The following is a 9,512-nucleotide window of genomic DNA, read 5'->3' as shown; positions in this document are numbered from 1 at the left end:
CCAAAGTAAGAGATAAGTAAGATCCAATCAAAACAGGATTTGAAATGGTAATTAAGAAGCACAAAATCACACTACAAATTCTCAGTTTTTAGTATGAATGAAAATATATTCAGTTGGACTTTGTCCCTACAACAGCATTACATGTGAAATCCACCTCCAGTTCAGCAGCTACATGTCATGATCCCCAGTGTCCTTGAAGATCTCACATGTGTCAAGAAAGACTCCATAGGCCACTTGGCAAGGCTGTGATTGTTCCATTCTACATGTTATCTAAGCTTGGGAGATAAAAATTAGAAAATAAATCAAGTGCCAATTAAAATAAAATATTTTTGTTAATTCAAATTGGTAAACATATTTACCATAAAAATAGTCACATATATATTGCATTTAGTGATAATAGTTGTCCAACGTGGAGTTGTGGCATATATTGCTGATACTAGTATAAATTGTTCAACATATCTGGAAAGCAGGGTGAAGATGCTGAAAGACTTCCAAGTGCTCATTCACTTTAATAGTGTTGTTGACACTACAGGAATCTAACTTGGAGAAGTAGACCATGAACAAGTAGCTGCACATCAGGATATATAATACTGTTCAGATTTTTCAGTAACCATGCCCATAATCGGAAAAAGGCTAAATAAATAAATTACAGTATGTCCATATATATAATAGAATTTAATGCGAGTTTATGTGCCTGTGTATATGTACAATGATGGGAGGAAGTTTAATAGTATAAATTAAGTAAAATAAAACAGAAAAATAACAATTTTTATATCCCTTAGAACACATACATATATATATATACACAAATGGGGTGAAAATCTGCTTTAACAATTAACAGGAGTTTATGCCTGTTTAATCAGAAAAAATAGCCAGTGTATTATTAAATAAAAATAAATCACCCACTATCTTTCTGAAATGTTCTGCTTGTTTTCTTGTTTGTTTCAACATGAAATATCCTTTTAAGGAGAATAAAATTGTAAATGTTTCCTCTGAGCCACAAATGCACATAGTAAGTGAAAGCACACAGGTCTGAATAGCTATTGGCATTATTGTAACAATTGAATCATCTTATTCTTTTAGCCAGTTTTTCAGTGTTTTCTTTTTTATTTGTTTATTTTTTTTGTTTTGTTGAGATAGCTCAGAAGTTAAATGACCTTTTCTAACTAAACACATTCAGATGTAGTCACAGGTAATGACAGTATTATGTAAGTTCATTTATCAGCAGCAAACCTTAAAATGCGCATTCTGTCAACTAGCAATTTTCCCAATCAGTTTTAGATTTTACTATGCCACCCTTCTTTTAAGCCACAATCATGGAGGTGGCTTTGGAGAAAGAACTGTGTTGTTTGAACTCAGTGGGTAATGAATGTTCGAGGACTAAATGTGCTTTTTGCTCTCAGGAGCACAGTGTGCTTTCCCTGTTTTGCAGTCATTTTCTTCAATTCAATGCAAATTCTTGTAATTTCTCTCAGAAAGAAATGCTGTTAAAGGCCTGATTTCGCTCTCGTATGACAGAAATATTACACCCCACCATAGGCTGTGTTTTTGTCAAAACTGAAATCTACATTCTAAGCCAGGCATAGATCTCAAATAGTCAGAGTTGCTAGCTAGGAAGAAGAGACATTTCCAGCATGGCAGATAAATTAGTAATGATGAGCAGGCATTTGTGCATGATGGACACCATCTCCTTCACCTCTGTTAGCCATATTTAAATTTCAATAAGTAGTTAATAGATTGTAATCAAAAACATATATAATAAAAACTAGTACTATGATCGCTTCCTATGTTTTAATACTGTCTGATTTATAATAGCTTATTCAAACTTCAAACATAGAGATAGAAAAGACATCTTTGTCAGTAAAGGATTATTGCTTGGATATCTTCTATTCTAGACTGAGTGAAAAACTGCAGTTACTGGAAGCTACTGAAAATGTCTTAGGATTTTTTTTTTTTTGATTGAGTATAAATCAATATTAGTCTAGCTATTGATTGAATTAATATAAAGAGAAAGTTAAAGGAAAGCAGATTGAGAAATTGACCCTAAATTATAAGTAATTATTTTACAGTTATTTAAAAAGTCTTACTAGTCTCAAAAAAGGAATGTAGTAGCACACACATGACTTAGCACACACACACACACACACACACACACACACACACACACATTTAAATACATGACACATACAAGTCCAAGACTCAAATCCCTGAGGTGAGTGATCCTTCTAAGATGAACCAGCCAGTAAGTAGCAGATTTAGAAATGACATCCTAGTCAGGAACTTTTTCTAGGCAATGAAGCTATTAGGATATTCATACTGCTCATTTCAAAGAACAATACAATGAATAAATTAAGGAAGACAGTTTTTAGCAGACATGTGGATATGTCTATCTCAAATGCTTCACAAATTTTAACTCACTTATTCTTCCCAACAACCCCACATTACAAATGAAGAAACTAAAACCCAGAGAAGTTGGATGACTTAGGTGGTAGCACAGTTAGAAAATGGCAGAGCTGGGATCTAAAACCAGGCAATCCAGATCCAGAGACTCCAGCCATTCTCCTCACCTATATACCATGCCACCCCCTCCATACTACCTGATGGCTTTTACGTACTTTCAGGGAGCCCAACAGTTCCTGCCAAGGTGTTCCAAATCACCATCTCTAATTCAATCATGGTATATCTGCTTTCATATGCTTTACATAATGGAGTTCTGCTTGGAATTTTATTTAAAAGAGGTAGCATTTTCAATATTAAAAAATTACAAATCACTATTTCACAAAATATTTTCGATAAATCCAGAATCGCTTAAACATACAGTACATCGGCACCTGCAGGCATTAACTCATGTCAGAAATGGCTGCTTAGATGGAGTTTTAAATTAAGTAGACTTGACTGATGAGAAGAAAGTGATGGGGTGGAGGATAAAGGAGGGATTCAAGACATCTTTTTATGATGTGTTCTTTTGTCCTTATGACTTTTAAAAATATGATTCCTGTGGTGGGGTGGTTGAGATATTTAAGGTTAGAAGACTAAGGGAAATTGAGAGACAGTTCTGTTTACTACTCTGAAGCCAAATGTCAAGCAGTAGGTATTGGGTCTGTACAGTGTCTTCCAATGATGCCAACATGCATTTTCATGAAGATAAAACAAGGAGAGAGTTATATACTTCAACCTTTTAAGTCTACTCTTTGATTATCATATTCACTCTTTGCTTTGCTTTTTCTTTTGGCAAACTTCCTATGGTTTACTTTTTTAGCTAAATATAGAACTTTCTTAACCTATAGGTTGTGTGGGTTCAAAGAAAGTGTTTTTAATATTTGTGATGTACACTAAAATATTTAGATCTACTGTAGCTCCAGACACTAGTCAGGCTCCCCAGTAAGATTTCATCTTAATATATGGCATTCTTTAACAACCAGGCTTGGAAGTGTTTCATTTATGTTGTCATTTTAAATGTTGACTTGGGCATATTACAGAATCATTTGATTGTACAGAGAATGACCATTAATTTTCTTAAAAAAAAAAAAAAAAAAAAAAGCTGATTCAAGATAACCTGTTTTGAAATTGTATCTGAACAAAAATATAGACTCATACTTTTACAGATGTTATATATTTTTTGGTCAGCAGACTTTTTCTTGTTTTAATTTTGCCAGAGGGAGCACACTTCAGAGAAAGAGAGAAAGAGGAGTGGGAAGGTGAAAAAGCACCCCCCATGAAGAATAGTCACACTGAAATGTCTTCTCTTTCACTTCTCTCTCCTTTTAGGACTTTGGGCACCCACACATATGCCTCTGGCATGTTTTTCAAGCTTGCAGATCTGGGATTCAACTGTGCAGTCGGCCTTATGGGATTCAGTCATCTCAACCATCATGCCACCAGCAAGCCATGGATTTGTTGTTGTTGTTGTTTGTTTATTTGTTTGTTTTAAAGTAAATCAGTGCTTTAAGATATACTGCAAGGTTAAATTATTATTTCATTGATAGATAAAATATAATGTTTCTATTAAAGTGTCTTATTTACTTCCAAAGACTGGATTGTCAGGTAATTTTTATTCCTATAAATTGTGAAACTCATAAGGATGTTTATAGTTTTGAACTGGTGCTATTTTGACCAGATATTTTTGAAGAAACATTACTAAAGGGAATAATGACAAATTTGGTGGACTGTTGACTATTTCACCATGACAAATAATAATTGTTTTCTCCAATAATTATAGATATATTAGTCTGCTATTGCATTGCTACAGAAATAGCCAAGACAGGGTAAGTTATAAAATAGAGTCTTATTTGACTCATAATTCTAGTGACTGCCAAAAGTTTCACATAATGGCAGGAGGAAGAACTTTGGACAGAGCAGAGCATGATCTGTATCTATGCGGGCCTCTGCCTACCTCGTTTCCTCCCTGTATAAACCCACTGGGACTAAGTCACTGGGGACCCCTTCCTAACCACCCAACCACTAATCTTTTCCAAAGACGTTATCCTTCGACACAAAATTAAAACGCTTTAACTCTCTTAATCCCATTGCCATCACATCTCAACATGTGAATTCTGGGGAACACCACAACTATAGCAGTAGGTAATAAACAGTAACAATTTTATGAAGAATCAAAATAATGTATAACAAAAACAGCATTTACAGGCAAGAATAGAAAGTTATCACAAGGGACCAGCAGTTAGCGTAATGGCTATGTTACTGGACTCCCAGGTAGTCGGCCGCGGTTTGAGTCTCAGACTCGGTGGCTTAAACTCACACCGGGCGCGTGTGCGTGCGTGCCCAAGATTCCAAGAGGAGAATGGAGGAGAAGGGATTGTGGCGTGCCATCTCCCCTGGGGGGTGATTTCTCGCTTTCTGTCTGTCTCTCTCTGTCCTGCTGGTGAACGCATGTGCCCTATAGCAAAAAAAAAAAAAAAAAGTTATCACAGGAAAGTATAAATTAGATATTATATTCACAACATTTGTATTCATGATAAGCTATGAAATAATATGAGCAAAGATAATGCATGCAGTTGCTCTCAGAGATTGCTTATTACATGTTGAAATGTTAACTCAGAGCACCAATATTTCCCTCAGATAGAGATGGTCAGGATACCATGAACAACTGCTGCATAAATACGAAGCTTTAAACAAAGCACAGCAATAGCAAAAGTACAAAGATGTGTACTTTCTTTCATTAACTTACCATCCTGCAGTGAATACAGCCTACCACTGGCAAAATAAAACAGTGCCAGCTACTTCTTCTTAAGCTACAGAAGAGTAGAAAAGAACGTTAAAATATAGCAGTTACATTAATCATCCAATGTGCACATTTGTTGATAATACTTTTAGTTTACATGGCTTATTACAGCAAATCCAGCTAGAATAGCATGAAAATAATAGGTATTTGTAGAAATTGGGCAGTGATTTTCAAACTACTGTAAGATAGTAACAGCTGTACTGGCTCTTGACCAAGACAGATCACACTACATGCTGATAACCCAAAAGAGCCTTCTTGGTTTTTCCAACATTATGTATTCAAATGCATAGAGAGAACAAAGATCATTTCTCTGCCATTGCTAGTAAATAAAATCTTCATCTTAAACTAAGTTTCCAGATATGCAGTCCATAACTCCTCAAGCCATGATATTTGTCTGCTTTAAAATTATATTCATTTTTATGAAACTCTTTCTAAAATACATTTCATATTTCTATGAGTTTTGATTATTTCTGCAATTTCTCAGACTACATTAAGACTTTTAGAAACTACTTATTTTGGAGTGAAATAAAACAATTTGGCCAAATTCTAAGGACTTCAAGGTATTATAGCATAATAATTAAAATAGCTGATAAAAATGATAAGGTTGAATCATCAAGAAAATATTAAGGGAACCAGCAGTTAGCGTAATGGCTATGTCACTGGACTCCCAGGTAGCCGACCGCAGTTCACATTGAAATTCTTTGTACTTCTTCAGCATCTGCTAAATGTCAAACCTTCTTCAGAGTTCTTGGAAGGGTTAGCACGAGGGAAGTACTAGAGAAGAAGGAGAATGGGGAGAAGAAATATAGGCTTAAAACTCATGCCGGGTGCATGTGCGTGCGTGCCCAAGATCCCAAGAGGAGAATGGAGGAGAAGGGATTGCGGCGTGACCATCCCCCCTGGGGGGTGATTTCTCGCTTTCTGTCTCTCTGTCTTTCTCTGTCTGTCTGGCGAGCGCAAGTGCCCTATAATGAAAAACCTCAAAAAAAAAAAAAGAAAGAAAGAAAAGATGTCACATGCAAATTTATTTATTTATTTATTTAAAGAGATTAGCTGCCATAGGACATAAACAGTCACCAGAGAGACAGAGATCGTGAAAGTGAGAAATCACGCCCCAGGGGGATGGCCATGCCACAATCCCTTTTCCTCCATTGTCCTCTTGGGATTTAGGACATGCACACACTTTTTCCCAGTGTGAGCTCCTTTTTTTTTCCCGGTGGAAATTATAAATGCAATCCCCCACACCACAATTATGCAGTTGAGTTTCCCACATTAGCGGAAATTGCAGAGGTGAGCACATCTGGAGTGCAATGGATAAGCCTTGGCCTGGGAAAACCACTTTTGTGATCATGGTATATCCCCTGCCAGGTAAGTGAGTTTCAAGCCTCCAAGTCTGGGACCTGAACCATGGTCAGCCATGTTGGAGTCCAGCACCTTAACAAGTACACCACCTGCTGGCCCCCATCCGCAACTTGATTAATGAGCAATATGATAGGTAATGCACATTAGAAAGGCAAGTGTGACAAATGTGCTGTTATTAGTCTTTTAGAGTTTTCCTTCCTTCCATCTTTCTCTGCTGGTAGGTAGGTCAGTGACCATTGACAACTGCTGACAAAGTCCCAATATCTAACAGGTGCTCTCATCTTTTTTAATCTTCAGTTTCGACCCTTCCATAAGATCTTAAATAAGATAATAATCATAAAGTAGACTAGAAGTCTTTTCTATGGGATAAATGATAAAACCCAGAGACTATTTCTTTGCTTCAATTCTCAAGAGTCACTTTTGGGTTTTCAGGAATGTTCCTGAAGACTCATATGAGAGGAATCCTGCAACAATTGGTCACAATTATTCATTCGAGTCACAGCATGTTTCCACCACAAAGAGTATGCTAGGTATATAATCAAAGAGGCACAGTACCAAGCAAAGAGGATGCACACTCAAGGATACACCTAATCGTAGATACCAGAGACTGTAAGGTGGTGATTAGTAAGTGGTGGATTGAAGGGACTCAGGGAAAAACAAAACAAAACAATACAAAAAAAAATTTGACACAAGAATGGAAAGCTATCTTTTGAGAATGATGTATATGGTAATATCTTTGACCTGACTGACACACACACTGCAGACATGCTTTGAGAAAACATACTGTACTCTATAACAATGTGCAATGATTAAACATAAATAAGAAATCATACAATATAAAAAAGAATGTACCTAAAAATACTGATTTATGTAAATGTAAATTGTAGACTGGCATAGTTGTAAAGGAGTTTAAGTGTCAAGATGAGAAAACATTCTTAAATGATTACCTAAGTACCTGAGTAGCCAGATCAGTCACTCTGTATCTCTTTCACATGACAGACACAAGAATCTTCTTGAGAAATCAATTAGAACCTTCTATTTGCAAATCAAATTATTCTTTGACTCTCAAAACATACTATACCATAACATACATCAAACTGTTAACAGTCAAATTATCTAAGCTCAGTTTTAACAGTAGCTCTTTAAGATTCATATTCTTTTTTTTTTTTTTTTGAGAAGTTTTTGCTATACTGCATGTGCGCTCACCAGAAAGAGAGCGACAGAGAGACAGAAAGTGAGAAATCACCCCCCCACCTCCAGGTGGGATGGCCATGCTGCAATCCCTTCTCCTCCATTCTCCTCTCGGGATCTTGGGCACGCACGCACACACACCCAGAGTGAGTTTAAGCTGCTGGGTCTGGGACTTGAACCATGGTCAACTACATGGGAGTTCAGCAACATAGCCATTACGCTAACTGCTGGTCCCCAGATGCATATTTTTTAAGACAAGACCCCAATAAATCCTGAATGGACTCATGTGTTTCAAAGAAAAGTGTTACAGTAACTTGCTCAGTAGACACATTCTGGCTTTCCATGCTCATAAGGTTTGGATATGACTTGCCCACAAAGGTTCACATGATGGAATTAGGGTCCCTGATGTGGTGGCACTGAAGGATAATGAAATTTTAAGAGTGAGGCCTCGTGGCTAGTGTTTGAATCATGGGGTCACCACACTCACAAGTAGGTTAGTGCTGTCTCATAACGGGAAGTGAGTTCTTGCTCTTGTGGAAATGAGTTCATTCCCATGAGAGTGGGTTGTTATAAAACTAAGAACTGCCCACAGGTCCCTGTACTTCACATGCCCACCTTCCTTGCTGCTTCTCTTATCCATGTTGTTATTTAGGATCACAGACCATCCAGATTCTGGCTCATGTCTCTGGACTTTCCAGTTACTAGAATCATGAGCAGACTGAATCTCTATTCTTTGTAACTCACCCACTCACTAATATTTCTGTTTAAGAACACAGTAACAGATCAAACGTTGTGCCTGGTCCATACATATTAACCTCTGTTCTACAAAGGCTCTATATCTTGCCCTAACTCAAAACCCCAGGAGTACTTCTCTCTAATTTCAACTTTTGAAAAGTATGGTATTCCTCAAATTCAGTGTTTCATAAAATCAGGATTGTATGCTTAGCACTTCCCCTGGAAACCTGTAAGACTCTCTAATCTCCATGTATTTATTCATATTTTTATCTCTGTTTTTGTATAAAACAAAGACTGAAAAATAACCATTGGGTAGTAGGCACATAGCTCTCATAAATGACCTTTACAAGCAGTTTCACTGAAAGTGGAAAAATAGACTAATTATACTGGGCTTAAAAGAGAATGAGTGGTGGTGAGGAAGTAGAGATAGTGACTATAAGTGATTTGGAGAAGCTTTTCAAAGAAAAAAAAAACAGGGTAGAAGCTGGAGTGGATATGATTTGCAGCATGTTTGTATGGTGACAGGAACAATGCACAAAAGAAAAAACAATATGGTAGGTGAAAAAAAAATTTAGGAGCAAAGTACTTGAGATGTTGAGAGAGAATAGACCTTACATAGGGGTATGAACTCTTGCTAGAATAAATTGTGTATATGGTGTATATAATGTAGATAGGCTGGTTGTTTTGGTACAAGATGAGAGAACTCCCTTTCAGGTTGTTTGTTTGTTTATTTGTTTATATTCTGATTTGGGGGAGTAAATAATTTGTGGCCCAGTCATGGTGGCATAAAAGGTAGGGCACTGACATACGAGGCTGGGGTCACGTGAGAGGGCCAGTTTCAGATACCAGACCAACCTGAAAAGCCTGGGTGGGATGGTGTACTCTTGTGATCTTGGCTAAATCAAAGGCTGGGACAAAGAACTACGATGACAAGATCCTGTCAAAAATACCTATATTTCTCTTTTCTCCTCCCCTCTATTTCTCT

The 9,512-nt window shown here is 36.9% G+C and overlaps 1 non-coding gene across 1 annotated transcript; it reads right to left on the bottom strand.

Annotated features, from left to right (window-relative positions):
* Window positions 1–6,455: 6,455 nt before the first annotated feature.
* LOC114008835 (U1 spliceosomal RNA) lies at window positions 6,456–6,615 on the bottom strand. The gene has a single exon (XR_003550338.1). It is a non-coding gene; the product is annotated as a U1 spliceosomal RNA (small nuclear RNA).
* Between the last annotated feature and the right edge of the window lie 2,897 nt (window positions 6,616–9,512).

Source organism: Tupaia chinensis, unplaced genomic scaffold, assembly GCF_000334495.1.
Source record: "Tupaia chinensis unplaced genomic scaffold, TupChi_1.0 Scaffold000402_1, whole genome shotgun sequence".
Lineage (NCBI taxonomy): Eukaryota > Metazoa > Chordata > Mammalia > Scandentia > Tupaiidae > Tupaia > Tupaia belangeri.
Note: the sequence above shows the minus strand (reverse complement) of the source record. Positions and strands in the feature narration are given on the sequence as shown.